The sequence below is a fragment of the Cnephaeus nilssonii genome, assembly GCF_951640355.1.
Source record: "Cnephaeus nilssonii genome assembly, chromosome: 7".
Taxonomy (NCBI): domain Eukaryota; kingdom Metazoa; phylum Chordata; class Mammalia; order Chiroptera; family Vespertilionidae; genus Cnephaeus; species Cnephaeus nilssonii.
In genome coordinates, this window is record NC_137078.1 from 23,883,385 (window position 1) to 23,899,286 (window position 15,902).

General features: G+C 39.1%; 1 protein-coding gene across 1 annotated transcript in view; it reads right to left on the reverse strand.

Moving 5' to 3' along the window:
* DTNBP1 (dystrobrevin binding protein 1) overlaps positions 1-15,902 on the reverse strand; it is a 152,199-nt gene that overhangs the window by 79,006 nt on the left and 57,291 nt on the right. The window lies entirely within an intron of this gene.

The following is a 15,902-nucleotide window of genomic DNA, read 5'->3' on the forward strand; positions in this document are numbered from 1 at the left end:
TGCTGAGGATTCTCTAGGAATAAAGAGAAAGGAGAAACTCATACACTTTGGTTTGATAGGAAAGGCTTCTTAGAGGAGCAAGGATTGCATTGAGTTTTTGCAGCCAAGTAAAACTGATGATGACGAGATGATAGGTAACATTTATTAAGAATATGACAGATATTTTATTCTTAACCATTATATCATACTCTCAGTTAACCAAATGGGAAAAAAAAAAACATAGGTAAGCAGGAGTTTTAAGTCCTGGTTACTCTCCAAATCCTATATAATAAAAGGCTAATATGCAAATTGACTGAACAGCGGAATGACCAGTCGCTCTGACATGCACTGACCACCAGGGGGCAAACACTCAAGGCAGGAGCTGCCCCCAGTGGTCAGTGCACTCCCACAGGGGGAACGCTGCTCAGCCAGAAGCCAGGCTCACTGCTGGTGAATGCAGCGGCAGTGGCTGGAGCCCACTGCCACAGTGCTAAGGAGCAGTGAGCTGAGCGGTAAGGAGCAGCAAGCAGGTGGGCGGTAAGAAGTGAGGGGTCCCAGGCTGCAAGAGGGTGCAGGCTGGGCTGAGGGACCCACTCGAATGCACAAATTTCATGCACAGGGCCTCTAGTCTATAATAATAAAAGCATAATATGCTAATTAGACCAGATGTCCTTCCCGACGACCTTTCAGACAAAGCTGGGGCTGCAAGGGAAGCCCAGGTCCCAGGTCCCTGCCGGCTGCTGGAGGGAAGCCCAGGTCCAGGGTGCCTACCAGCAGCTGGAGGGAAGCCCGAGTCCCGGGTGCCTGCTGGAGGCCAGAGGGAAGCCCGGGTCCTGCGTGCCGGAGGGAAGCCGGTGCTGGCAGCCCTACTCTTGCACAAATTTCATGCATCAGGCCTCTAGTGTTATTAGAAACAGTAATGACAATAATCTGTGTGAAACTGTCTTCAGGTTCATCTTTTCTATAAAGACATCCTTGACATCCAACTGGCGATCTCCCCTTATCTAAACTCATAAAACGTTTAGTTCTATCAATGTTATAACACCTCATGCACTTGTAATGCAGTTGTTTCCGTACATGTGTCATCTCTACAGTTACATTACAGAGCTCCTGAAGTGCACAGATCACGTTTCATCTGCCCTGTCCATACATGTGCAGAATCACAGTCAGACCCAACAGACACCTAGCAAATCATGATTATCAAGTACTGTGACTACAGATTGGCTAAGAATATCTGCTTTTTCAAAGAAGCCCTTACTATGACTAAAGAGAATTTTATTCTTATATTAAAAAAAAACTTGGTCACATAGTACCTCATTTGATAACTTGTTTGCCATTTTTTATAAATGGAGTCTCTTATTTTTTCAGTTCAATAGTATTTTCAGAAGATCAAATAAAGAGAAAGAATTGAAATGCCTTCTTTTAGATTTTACATTTTAAATTTTACTCAATTCAGCAAGTGCCTTTACAAAATTTAGCATAACAAATCCTGAAACTAACACATTCAACAAATAGCACAAGACTCAAAGTCTAATAATACTTCTAAAGGGTGAAACTGCTTTTTAATCATTTTCTCTACAGGAGTTGAGTTATGAGGGCAGCATAAAAACAAAAAAAGCATCAGATTAATAAATAAATCTATGGAATGTTGCAAGAAGTATATTAAATCTGTATATGTCTAGGAATCAACTAAATCAGACACGCAGATGTGAACTTGACAGATTGGAACCAGTGGATAAATGACTCCATAAACACAAACATATCACAGATGGAAGCACACTTTCTCTACATATTACACTGTTTCCCATGTTAAAAATCTAAAACAATGATTCTTTAGGGCAAAATATCACATTCAAAATGCCAACTGTAGAATCAACTCTAACATTTTCCTTAACACTTGAAAATGTTTAGAGGAAAATTCTTTTAAAGTACGGTCAGCGATACTTTCTGTATAGAACACACTTGCAGAGCGACCCTTTGTTACGTCTGATGGACAGTGTCTGTCACTGTGACTACCTGTTCATAGGAAAAATCTCACAAGACTTCTTTCAAAAGGACCACCTACCATTTACAATTACCAAGTCTGGTGTTCCCCAGCATTCTAAGGCCATGAAAATGTGTACTTACAGGCTTGATGGATTTGTGGTTAACAGAGTAGAAGGTAGGCTGGGGGTTGGGAATAGAGGTGGCCTTCAGCTCGAAGTACATTTCCTCAAAACTGCCTACCTCTTAAAAGTCCTTGTTGTTAATCCTTGCACAGATACTGCCTAGGGGATGTGTTACAGAACAGGACATTTTTAACACATTATCTTGAAAAGCAGCTACTTCATCATAAAAACTGTGTTAAGTTCTTATTTATCATGCTATTGATATAGTATAGTTTCATATATTTATTTACTTTGGGCAAGCACAGCCTAGAAAGTAATAAAATGATAGGATCCTAGAATCTTGGCAGTTAATGCTGAAAAGAATCTGAGTAATATAGTAACAAAGAAGATTTGGAATTTTAAAAATTGACCCCCAAAAAGATAATGAAGGTCTAGGAAACTTGCAAGAAAATGACTTTCCTAGACCTGTTTTCCATAAAAATTTATTTGATTTGAAGGGGGTGACAGGTAGTTGAGACAAGTAAGGTGAAGAAGGATGAGACAGAGATAAGGAATATTTGTGTTCTTACTGTAAAATATATTGTTCTTACTCCACATATTGTACAAAGCACCCACATACATTATCCCACATATTGTACAAAGCACCCACATACATTATCCCCTATAACCTACAATACCCTATTGTAGGTGCTATCATCCTTATTTACTACAAGAGAAAAACGAAGCTTGAGGCTGAAAGGCCACACTGCTAGTAAGTGATAGGACTGGGAATAAAAGCCGCGCCTCTCTTTGACTCCGTGTGTGTGCAATCTTTACTAGCCAGAATGCAGTTCAATGGCCAAATGCAGCCTATCTGGATGTAAGTGTGACCTACCAGAGACATTTTAGCCCCACCAGGAAGACACCTCAGTAGAACAGCAAGTCTATTGAGTACCAGAGTCATGCATATGAAACTGAGAGCTATCACAAAATTTCTGAGCAACATCTGGATCCATTCAGCTCTGTGGAAGTACATTCTTTTAGGAAATTGTTGAAAGTTAAAAGCCATCATCATGGATACCCCAACTTGCCCTGGAAGATATCTTGTGATTTTTCAAAAAGAGGTCTGTTAAACACTTTTATTTTCACTGATGTACTGAAAAGTGTTCAGTGACTAACCCATAGCAACTAATTGATTACATCTAACATTATAAAATTATTAAAACAATTCTATACCTTTGTGCTAATGATTTTTTTCAATTTTTTTAAATGGCTAGCCAGATTCTTAAAAACAAATTAAAAAAAAAACACATCACTTATCATTACCCAGGCAGTGGTTTGTTGCTTCTCAGCATTATATAGTTATGCCACACCACCTGAAACTGTATATCCTTACAGGCATGATCAGTTTTTGGTGGATAGGGTAGACAGTGAATTAAAGAAAAAAAAAATCATGCATCTCACATCCAAACCTATTCCTGATCCAGAGGAACCACTTCTGTAAAGATTTGCTTGCCCCTATTTACACTTAGCAGTCACAAGGGCTGAAGTGGTCAATGCACCAAGAGAAGCAAGATCCTTTTAATATTTCATAGCATTCAAAAAATGAAAACCCAGAGGTAGGAAAGGTTTGTGTGAAGACAATATAATAGAAAGGATATGAAAAAAAACAACATTGGTCTAGTGTGGCTCTGACATTTCTTGGCTCTGCAACTCTTGGTAAATGATTTTATCTCCTCTCAACTCATTTTTCTTATTGGTAAAAAGGAGAGTACATCAAGTCAAATGGTCATTATGAGAATTCTATGACTTAATTTAGACTAAGATTTTTAAACACAGTACCTGGTACATAATAAGTGCTTGGTAAGTGCTACCGTTATCTAATTAACATCATCATCATAACTTATTTTTTATTCTGAAGATGATGAGAAGCCTTAATCATATCTGCATTTAGAAAAAAAAATGAACACTCTAATAGTTAACATAAATGGTTTGAGAAACAAGATTATAGACAGGAAGATTAATTAGGAAGATATCAATATAACTGGGGCTACAAAGATGTGGGCTTGAACTTAGGAAATGACCAGTGAAGACAAAAAAGCAAGAACAGATTCAAGAAATACTGGACTGGACTAGGAATTGAGTAGAGACAGTAAGACAGGGAGAAAGAGATGACAACGATTCTCATGTTTGTGGGTAAATCTGTAGAAGGTGATGCCTTTTTGAGACAAGAAAAGGTCAAATTTTGCCATGTAAGATAATTTGGGACATGCTGCTCTTGAGATTTCTGTTGGTATATCCAAGTAGAGATATCCAGGTAGCAACTGGTTCTGAATGTAAAGACAGAGAGACCCAAACTGAAGACAGTAATTTGAAAATAGTCATCATCTGGGTTTTAGATGAGCCAAGGATATTGGAAGAGTTTACCTAAGGAGGGTGTGTAGAATGGGAGGGGGTGATAACCAACAACAGAATCCTAGAGAATACCAACAGTAAAGCATCTACAATGGAAAATAAAAACTAACCTAAGGCAGAGAAGAAATTTTAGCATACTAGTGTTACAGAAGTCAAGAACAGACAGTTTCAAGAGGTTAGGCAAGTAAGGATTGATTTGTCAATGTACTTAGCTACCTAAACACTAAGAAAAAAATATAGATTAAATATTTAAAGTACATCATGGAGTCAGTTTTTATCAATGTCTTCATGTTATACAATCTTTTCTATTAACAGTATTTTAACTTTAGTGTGCTGTCTGTTCATTTGCATAGATAAATCTTTTTTAAAAGTTCATTTATGAAGTAAAATAGTGTTTTAACTTTCCTTGAGTTAGCCCATTATTTATTTATAATTTTAAAGGATACTTTTCAACTTATTAAAATCCATGTATAAGCACAAAATATTGATTTCAACTGATAAGTTCTCATCTAACTGAATTAATCCTAGATAGCTATATAACAATTTCTATTTTCTCTTCATCAAATAAGTTATATGTTATTTTATATGACAATAATGCACTTCTTTGATACCAGTATATTGATATAACTGGTCATAAATAAAACATGACATGAAACTCCCAGAGAGAAAGAAAAATGTTGGTCACTGTGGGAGGCAACGTCCCTCTTTGAAATCCAGTACCAAACCTCTCCAGTAGCAAAGTAGTGCATGCCCTTTGAGACAATTAAGTGCCAATTTTCTGACCCAGAACTAAACACTAAAAATGGTAGAAGGAAGGCAAGGAAAGAGACCATTTATTAGCCGCAGTAAAACTGGGCTAATATAACCTTGAGGACAGACTTAATTGTTTAAGAAGGAGAAGCACCTCATTTTCTTGTTGAGTTTCCCATAATCTTTTCTGCCACTGATGTCAGAACAGGTAGGGCAGACAACTAAGTATGTCTCTGCCTGTCCCATTTCTAGACTCCTTCAAAAATGCCAGAAAAGAGAGAAAGGCAAAAGGTCATGCCACGGTTTTAGCTATGCTCACCTGAAGACTAAAGTAACTGATTTAAAACATTTGAAAGCATCTCTGAAAAAATAGTAACCAATGAGTAAACATAAACTTCAAAGTGGTATTGGGTCATTCACAACATAAAATATTATTCCAAATTTAATAAACTGATTCTAAGATATTAAAAGTTATGACACACTCTGTAAGTATAATGTACAAGTTATCACCAATCTATCTTCAGAAAAAAGATTATCTTTTTCTAAAATCCAAGATAATCATAATTATGTTTTGCTGAATTTCAATAAACCTTTCTCGAGAATGCTATATCTTGTCTTGACAACTCTCAACTGCAACTATGCATTATAGATTTTTATCATCTCTATTAAAAACAAAAACATAACTTTATGAACCCGAATATTTAGAATGGCATTTACACAACTGGGAGGAAAAGTTCAGTAAATGAATTAGAGAAACATTTATTATTTTTTAACAATTAAGCTAGAACATAATTTTTGTTTTTTTTTAGAATGGTTATTCTCTATTTTATTTTATTTTTTCCATTACCATTTATTTCCCCCTCCCCCCATTGATATCAGTATATGGATATAACTGCTCATAAATAAAACATGACATGAAACTTTTCAACTTTTCACTGTGGAGACACCAGGCACTATTTACTAATCCTTTTTGATGTTTTTTTCCCCCCTCCTGCCTCAGGTAGTGTCCTCACACACATGATCAGTACTCTGCTGAATATTCCAGGAAACCCTCTGCAAACTTCTGCGATTCTCTCTGGGCACCACTCTTCCCTCTGGCACTGTGTCCTGTGTCCTCCAACTGCCTTGGTTTTCCCAGACTCTCAACTCTGTCTCTTCAACTCAGAGGATCTACCAGGCTCTTCCTGAGTTCCCCGCCTCGCTACACTGTAGCTGGGAAACTTTATCAAGGCAGAATACTGGAGCAATCACAGGGTTCACCTCATTTGTTTCCTGTCTAGCAAGGCTCACTTGACTCCATTGCCCAACATTGAATGTCTTAAAAAGTGTTACTTCAGATATTTTGTCTGGTTTAGGTTGCATCAGGTGGGAGAGTAAATCTAGTCCCTGTTACACCATCTTAGGCAGATAGAGAAGTCTGCTTTTTGTAAAAGCACTGTCTGAGGTAAAGTTCTCCTGATCCACTTTGCAGAACAGTCCTCCATTGAAGAACCTAATTACTGTCTTTCCTTCTCTCCCTTGGATGAGGTGCTCTGGAACTCCACTTCTGGATCCAAAAGCATCTTCACCCTGGAGAATGCCATTGGTTTCTTCTGTTCAAGCCAGGTCTATGTGCCACACTCCCGCCAAGCCTCTCTAGCACCATCCTCCCCAACTTTCTGAAGGGGAAGTACAGGTCAGACCTATGGCCCACTACTTGTCTAGCTTAGTTTAGACCAGGGGTGGAAAATATCTGGTCCTTGGGCCATAGAAGGCCTGTGAAATCATTTGGTCTGGCCTTGCCAAGGTATTGGGGTAACTTAATTAAATGTTTGACCAAACTTAGCAGGCCTTTTAAAAAATATTTTTATTGATTTCAGAGAGGAAAGGAGAGGGAGAGAGAGATAGAAACATCAATGATGAGAGAGAATCACTGATTGCCTGCATCCAGCACACCCCCACTGGGGATTAAGCCCACAATCCAGGCATGTGCCCTGATCAGGAATCGAACCATGACCTCCTGTTCCATAGGTCAATGCTCAACCACTGAGCCATCCCAGCCGGGCTAGCAGGCTAATTTTTAAGTTGATAATTTTGTAAGGCCTGAGAATGATGTTATAAAATATCCAAAATGGCCCTTGGCAGAAAAAAGGTTTCCCACCCCTGGCTTAGACAGTCATTTCTTGAAGCTCAGGACTTTGGCAGGTTATTCTCTAGAACACAAACTGGTCAAATACTGCTAAAGCTATGCCATGAGACCTCAAATAAATCTGTATGCTTTGCTTTAAATGCCTCTCTAAACTTATCTATAATCTATGTGACCAAAAATTAAACATAAACACAAAGAGCATGTTCCTAACATTAGCTGTAACACATAAAGCAAAAAGAATAATGACTTTCTCAAAATATGCATGAGCACTAAATCTCATCAATAGAAGCAGTGACCCCCACTTAGATGACAGAGTTTCTAAGAGATAGCGATTATCTTTCAAAGTCCAAGTGAATCAGTGACAATGTTTCTAGATTTAATATGCCCCTAACCTGATTTCAAGTCCAATGAAAGACTGTGTTAAAATTATGAGTCATTTATAATTAAGCAGAACTACTAAAATCACACTGTTCTTTAAGATGCAGCTATTTTCAGAAAAAAATCTGATAATATGCTGCATACAGAAGGGGAAAATGAAGGATCTGGAAGTTTGGAAATAAATACTTTCATTAAATTATACATTTATGTCTGATTTAAGTACAGTATAATTACTTATTGTGAGAGAATTTCAATAAACATTCTGAGGAATATTATGGCAATAGTGGAAAAATTTAGAAGGTTGAGATTCTACATTTCTTTTTTAACTCTACATCTTCATTCTCCTGAACTTATCTATTGTTCAAGATTCAGGGCCTTTGCACCTATTGCTCCTTCTGCTTGGAACTGTATAATCCTAGATCCTTATATGGCTTCTTCTCCAGGTCTTAGTTCTCATGTATTTCCTCAGAAGGGCCTTCCCTGCTCACCCTAGTCAAAGCTCACCCTAGACACCTCTCCCAACCTTACCACTATAACATTATTCAGCTTTATTCTCTTCAAAGCCTATATAATTATCTGAAATTATCCTTTATAAATTACACACTTATCATCTACATTCTCCCACACCCTGTGATTAAAAATGTGAGCCGACTCCCAAATCTCAAGTCCATATTTCTAACTGCTAGCTAGGCAAACCCATGTAAATGGTTTTAAGTTCTTTATTTTGGTTCATATACTAAATATTAACTCTTCCTACCTGATGAAAAATGCATTTCCTATTGCTTATGAAAGCTTATGCAATGGATCCTGGAGTTCTATCACTGTTTTGTGTTTTATGTTTCATCAAGGCAGTGTCTATGCCAGTCCACAAAAGGTACTGGTAATAGTGATATCACTTTATATGCACAAGAGTTATTACAAAAGCTATTTGTAGGTATTCTCCCCCTACAACTCTATGTTTAATGTATGTCACTTTCATTAGATAACCAGCTGAAGGAGGCCCTTCAATGAAGAAATGGTTTAAACCATCTATTCAAATGTTTTTCAAGAGTAGACAGTGCTATTGGACTCTTCCCTAGGAACATACATAAAGCTGTATGTCTCCCTCTGCCCACTGTGAGAATCCCTGTCATTATAAGCCACCATTACTGTTGGGAATTGGTCATATCCCACCTTTTGTAGGAGGTAGGAATCTATTGTCTATGCTGGGAACACCCATCAAACGTATGACAAAATATCATTTCTCCGTACACAATGGAGAATGCATTGATATCAACATCTGGGACTGATTCAATTTGTTTCAACTCAAGAGTCAAGAAAAGATAAGTTCAAGGGGTCTGAATATTTGGTTCTGATGCTGGATCCTAAACAGCCAGTTTATTTCATGTAACTCAATCACCTCCTCAACTCTAATAATTGCTGCTCTGCCCATTCTACAGGCTCTGATGGATAAGAAAATGCACTGGAGCCTATTCGCATTGGAGGTGTGTGAAAAATTATCATTTGTTCTCCATTCTCTCCACCCCATCCAGATGTCTGCAAAGATTTTCTGGAAAGCTACAGAGGTGCACACATTGTACACATGCGCGAATGTGCACACACACACACACACACACACACACACACTCACACACTCACACACTCACACAGCCAACCTTTTGTTTATGTATTATCTTCTCAGAGTGAGAAAAGAAAAAATCATTCATTTAGTTTGCAGGGCATCTTTTTAAAAATGAAGGAGGTTTATTTTTTAAGAAACTCTTCTCTTATGGGTCAGATAACAAAAAGTTTAATTTTTGGTAACAATATTTGAACATTTATCAAATGGTGTTATATAGAATATCAAGTCAAAGAATTTTAATATGTATTATATGCAAATTGGATCTTTAAGCAAGTAAGTTGTGAAATACTGAGTCAAACAAATTTCTTTACTACAGACATTTTCAGATGCCTTAATACACTGAGATGTATTGCCTCCCTGAGGCAAATACAGGGCAAAGTGTTTCTGAAACTTAATTGATCATGGAATTTTTATCAGTGGCTATTTTCTCAGTCTAGTATTCCATGTGAAACACTTCAGGGAATGTTGCAGCTAATAAAAAAATTTTAATTCAATTTTATGTTTATCAAAAATATCACATGTGCATTCCTTAACTCAAATAGTACCACAAGGGTTTGTTTATGATGAAGATTAGTCCCTTGCCCCAGATCTCTCCACCTTTCTGTTCTTTCACAAGCAGCCACATCCAATTCTTTCAATTATTTTTCCTGGTATTTACCTCCATTATTTCTAAATAATATTCCAATACTAATATTTATTCATTTTTTCTATTTTAAATATTACTCACTGATTTCCTGCTGTGGAAAATGAGATAATATATATTATTAGTTTATTTTCTATTTATTTTGGTCCATTTCATATTGAAAGATTTCCTCATCTTCCCAATAAGTAATATTGTATTGTGGCTTAAATCCATATTATACATTTAATTATTACAAAGTTATATAAACATTGTTTATAACTGAACCATGTAGTATATCTATATATATAAAAGCCCATCAACTGGAACAGTGGCACAACCAGAATGACTGGTGGCTATGATGCGCACTGCAGCAGCCAACCAGCCTGATCCAGGCCTCCATCAGTCCCCAAAACCCTGATCGGGGGCAGGGACAGCCAGCCAACTGCCCCCAGCCTCTCCCCCCAGCTGGTCCCGCCTCCGATTGGCCCCAACACTCCGATCTGGGGTGAGGCCGGCCGGCCAACTACCCACAGCCCCTCCCCCCTGCTGGCCCGGCCTGATGGGCCCCCATTGGGATGGGCCGGCCAGACCCCACCTGTGCACGATTTTCTGCACCGGACTCTAGTTTCTTCTTATAAAACTGTGTTTTCCTTTAGTGTTAATAGTTGCCTTGTTTGCTCAGTTTTTAAAAAACATACTTATCACTAATTCATCATCAAGCTCTCCATCAGAGCTTATAAAACTCCTCTCAATATGGTCAAGCAGATCAGACAATCTATTAGCTTCATTCCTCCCCATCCCCCAAAAACACTGCTCATGGAATCGTCCAGAAGAGTCTCCTGCTTCAGTCTGATGCTCTCCAACCTGCTGAAATTTCTCTCCATCAGGTTCTGAGAAGTCCCTTTGCTTCTTTTCTAAATTGGATGGATCCTCTTAGGGCAAGTCACCTCTTTTTTGTGTTCATCCTTCCTTCTTGGTTTTCTCCTTTGTGTAGAGCGCACATCCTCCAGCAGTTTCCTGGCAGTGTGCACATGAGCTAAATTTGAGCCTTTGTATGCCAGGAAATGACTATTTCCTCACACTTGATGAAAATTTTGCTAAGTATATATAAAGTAAGATAAAGTGAAAACTATTTTCAACTTCCAGTGTTTCCAAAAAAGTTGAAGTTCTTTTGATTTCTAATAATTAATATAAGACCTTAATAAAGGCTTTTTTTAATCTTTATTTAGAGTATAAATTTATAAAATTATGTATTAACAATGGCTCTTTATCCTCTAATTTTTCCAAGTACTTAGTAGGCCCTTTCAAACTCATATCCTTCCATTCTAAACAATTTTTCTGTATTATCCCTTTAATAAATTAGCTATCCATTCTATTTGAGAATGAGGCACCAAAAAGTTGATTAGAAGTCATGTGCAGAGGTGTAGGGCTCATCATCAGAAGATGTTAAGATGCAGACCCAGCTGTTTCATCAGAGAACTCCCCAAATGTCCTTACCTACAGGTTTTTTCTCTGAGGTTGGTCAGTTACTCAGATGAGGCCTCCAATATTTTGCATAGAAAATTTAAGTTTGGCTGCCAGAATTGTCAGAATGAAAGAGGCCTAAAGACCCTCACTGTTTAATATGTAGACTTTCAGTTAATTCCTTTATTTTCAATACTAGAGGCCCAGTGCATGAAATTCGTACACGGAGGGGGGGGTGTCCCTCAGCCCGGCCTGTACCCTCTCCAATCTGGGACCCCTCAGGGGATGTCCAACTGCCGGTTTAGGCCTGATCCCTTGGCAGTCGGACATCCCTCTCACAATCCGGGACCGCTGGCTCCTAACTGCTCACCTGTTGCCTGCCTGATTGCCCCTAACCACTTCTGCCTGCCAGCCTGATCACCCCCTAACCACTCCCCTGCCAACCTGATAGCCTCCAACTGCCCTCCTCTGCCAGCCCGATCGCCCACAACTGCCCTCCCTGTCAGCCCAATCACCCCCAAATGCCCTCCCCTGCCGGCCTGATCTCGCCCCCAACTAACCTCCCCTGGTGGCCTGATCTTGCCCCGAATTGCCCTCCCCTGCCTGCTTGATCTCGCCCCCAACTGCCCTCCCCTCCAACTGCCCTCCCCTGCAGGCCTAGTTGCCCCAAACTGCCCTCCCCTGCTGGCCTGGTCACACCCAACTGCCCTCCCCTGCCAGCCTGATCTTGCCCCCAATTGGCCTCCCCTGCAGGCCTGATCTTGCCCCAAACTGCCCTCTCCTGCTGGCCTGATCACCCACAACTGCCCTCCCCTGCTGGCCATCTTGTGGTGACCATCTTGTAGTGGCCATCTTGTGACAGCCATCTTGTGGCAGCAATCTTGTGACGACATGAGGGTGGCCATCTTAGACAGCCATCTTGTGATGATGTCATGCAAAGACATCACGCAACGCCACCTAGGCTTTTATTATATAAGATAGTAGTAGCTCAATCTTCCCTAAAATTGTGTCCAGACTCCTCAAATCTGGAACCTCTTGGGTGCTACCTAACATCATCTAATGAGCTGGGGTTCAGGTAATCATGTGGCTGAGCAAAAGATCAAGAGGTCTAACTTCTTCATATATGTACTTTTAACACCTTTTACCTTCTGAGGCTTATGGTGCCTTCAAATGCTGAGCCTTTCTGGAGTTCTGAGGGACACATCAACATGCTTCATGCCCTATTCCCCTGTGCAGGTACCTGAGTCTCAGCTCAGCCTTCAGCCTCCTTGGCTCTGCTAAGTCAGCTTTCACTCATCATCTACCTTCTCTGCTCCAAAATGTGGATGGCATTGCCTCTTCTGGTCTTTTTGTTCTTGTGAATTATAACTTTTAAAAAGTTCTTTATTATCATTTTAGGGCTTCAGTGAAGATAATGAAGTTCTGTATCAAGCAAAACTAATTTGGTGTCATTGCACTAACCTTCACCATATTCCCAGTTTTGATACCTAAAGATTGAGTAGAAGTAAATAAGAAAGAGCTTAATATGTAAATAAGCCCTGACTGGTTTGGCTCAGTGGATAGAGCGTTGGGCCATGGACTGAAAAGTCCCAGGTTCGATTCCAGTCAAGGGCATGTACCTTGGTTGCAGGCTCGATCCCCAGTAGGGGGCATGCAGGAGGCAGCTGATTGATGTTTCTCTCTAATCGATGTTTCTAACTCTCTATCCCTCTCCCTTCCTCTCTGTAAAAAGTTAATAAAAATATATTTTAAAAAATGTAAATAAGACATCTTTGAATAGTAAATGTTGTACAAGATTTACTACTTAAAAGATACTCTTTGATCTACATTTGACTGAATAAAACTGCTCTTTCTCAGTGTTGTCAACTCAAATTATTTCTACTGCAACCAATTATTAATTAGACAAATATATGTATTGATACATGTGTGTAGCTTAACTGAATAAATTTCTTCCAAAAGGTAACTTTGAAAAAGATATTTCAACCCTGGCCGATGTGGCTCAGTTGGTTGAACATCATCCCATGAACCAAGAGGTCACCGGTTCGATTTCTAGTCAGGGCATATGCCCAGGTTGCAGGCTTGATCCCTGGTGGAGGGTGTACAGGAGGCAGCTAGTTAATGATTCTCTTTCTGATCCATGTTTTTTTCTCTCTCTCCCTCTCACTTCCTGTCTCTCTAAAATCAATAAAAACATATTTTAAAAAGAAGGAAGATACTTCATCCTTTTACATGGTGAATAAAATAAGTTAAGCATTTCAGAAAGATTATAGTTTATAAATGTTATTAAGCAATGTTTCATATTCAGTATTTCTACTATTTGTGTTTAGAAAGGCAAATTAACTAGAATTGAGAATTACCATTGATTCTGTGAGATAATGGGCCTGCTTTTATTTGGCCTTTAAAAAAAACAAAACACAACACCTGTCTCCTATCTTCCATAATCCTCTAAGACAGTATCATTATCTCTATTTTACAGATAAAAAAGCCAAAGACAGGTCATTTGCAAAAGGTCATACAGGTAGCAAGTGGCTGAGAAGAAATTCTGGCTTAGATCTGCAAGGACTTTTCACAATAACCAAAGCCAATTATATTTCTGTTAATACTTTTGAATTAAATTAGTAGTAATCATTTCAGGATAAAAATATGACTTCAATTTAAGTCACATGTCTAATATCTTAGTAAACAATTGAATGTAAAATACTTTGGGATTTATTGATATTTATTTTATAAAGATGCTATGAGAATTAACTCCCCAATGATGAATCTCAGGAATCTGCATTTTATATTATATTATTATTTTATTTTTAATATGTTTTTATTGATTTCAGAGAAGAAGAGAGAGGGAGAGAGAGATAGAAATATCAATGATGAGAATCATTGATCGGCTGCCTCCTGCTTGCCCGCCACTGGGGATCGAGCCTGCAACCCTGCAACCCGAGCATGTGCCCACATGCCCTTGACCAGAATTGAAACCGGGACCCTTCAGTCCAAAGGCTGATGCTCTATCCACTGTGCCAAACCAGCTAGGGAAGGAATCTGCATTTTAAACATTCTTTCCAGGTGATTCTTATGACTCATTAACATTTACTAGTAAGACCCAGCCCTAGGGACACATGGACCTGACTGAGAATTTCAAAATATTCAGTTTTCATCTCTACCCCCTTGGCATTATTCTAGATATTTTATCACTGTGATAATCCACAATACCTACATTTTAGCTTCACTTTTTAAAAATTTTTAAATGTTTTTAATCCTCACCCAAGGATGTGTTTTTTGATTTTAGAGAAAGAGGGAAAGAGAGAGAGGGAGAGAAGAGGAGAGGAGGATAGAGGGAGAGAGGAAGGGGTGGAGGGAGGGGGGAAGGTAGAAATGTGAGACAGAAACATTGATTGGTTGCCTCCCATACCCACCCCGACTGGGGACCGGGGATCAAACCCACAACCTAGGTATGTGCCTGACTGGAAATTGAACTCTCAACCTTAGGTGCAAGGACAACACTCCAACCAACTGAGCCACCTGGCCAGGGCTTAATTTCACTTTTTTTTTACCTCTTATATGCCAGTAACCAGCACTTCCTGCCAGCAATCCACTCTTCCTACTGCCACACTCTAGATCCAGAACTACCCAATCTACCAATCATCTTAAAATCAAAAGTATACTCTGCCAAACCTGTCCTCTTCCGCTCCCACCAAATTTGCTCTTCAGCCCCAGCAGGACTCCAATCTCATGGCTTTTGTTTTCTTTCATCTATTAACCCTCCTCTACTTCCTGCTCTGCCCAGATGACAATCTCAGGCACCCTCACCAGCTACTGTGGATCTCCCCATGGACTTCAGAGGACCCATTCTGCACCTTCCAACTCTTCCCACAATGTCACTGTACAAGTTGGCATGCCACAGTTAGTTCAGCAGGCTATTACCCTTAGACCTCTCTTCCCTTTCCTGTTCAGGTCAGCCTAGTGATAATAATCCCTATAATAACTTTCACTTACAAAGCACTTATTGCATTTGATAACAATTATCTCATTTAATCCCCACAACAACTCTGTGAGGCGGGTACATTATTATCCTCACTACTATAAACTGGAGATACTGAAGCTAAAACAGATGAAATAATTTGCCTAAGGTCTCACAGCCAGTATGTGATAAGATTGAGATTCAAACCCATCTAGCTCCTGTCCACAGCCTGGGTTCAGATTCCTTTCCTCCTTCTTTGGTAATAAAAAAAGGAGAAAAGAAAGAAAAGGGGGGAAAGCAGCTCAAGCATTAGCCACTTGGGAAAAACAAAGTCAAGGCAACAATTTCTTAGAAAGCTTTGTCCACTATTCTGCTCCCCTCCATTTTTCACTCTATCCTGTTTGTAGAATTCATCTTCATAAAATGGCAACAGATAATGAATGGTACCAAAAAATATAAATATCCTGTTTTGGAAAGCTTATTAATAAGATTTATGTTTGAAA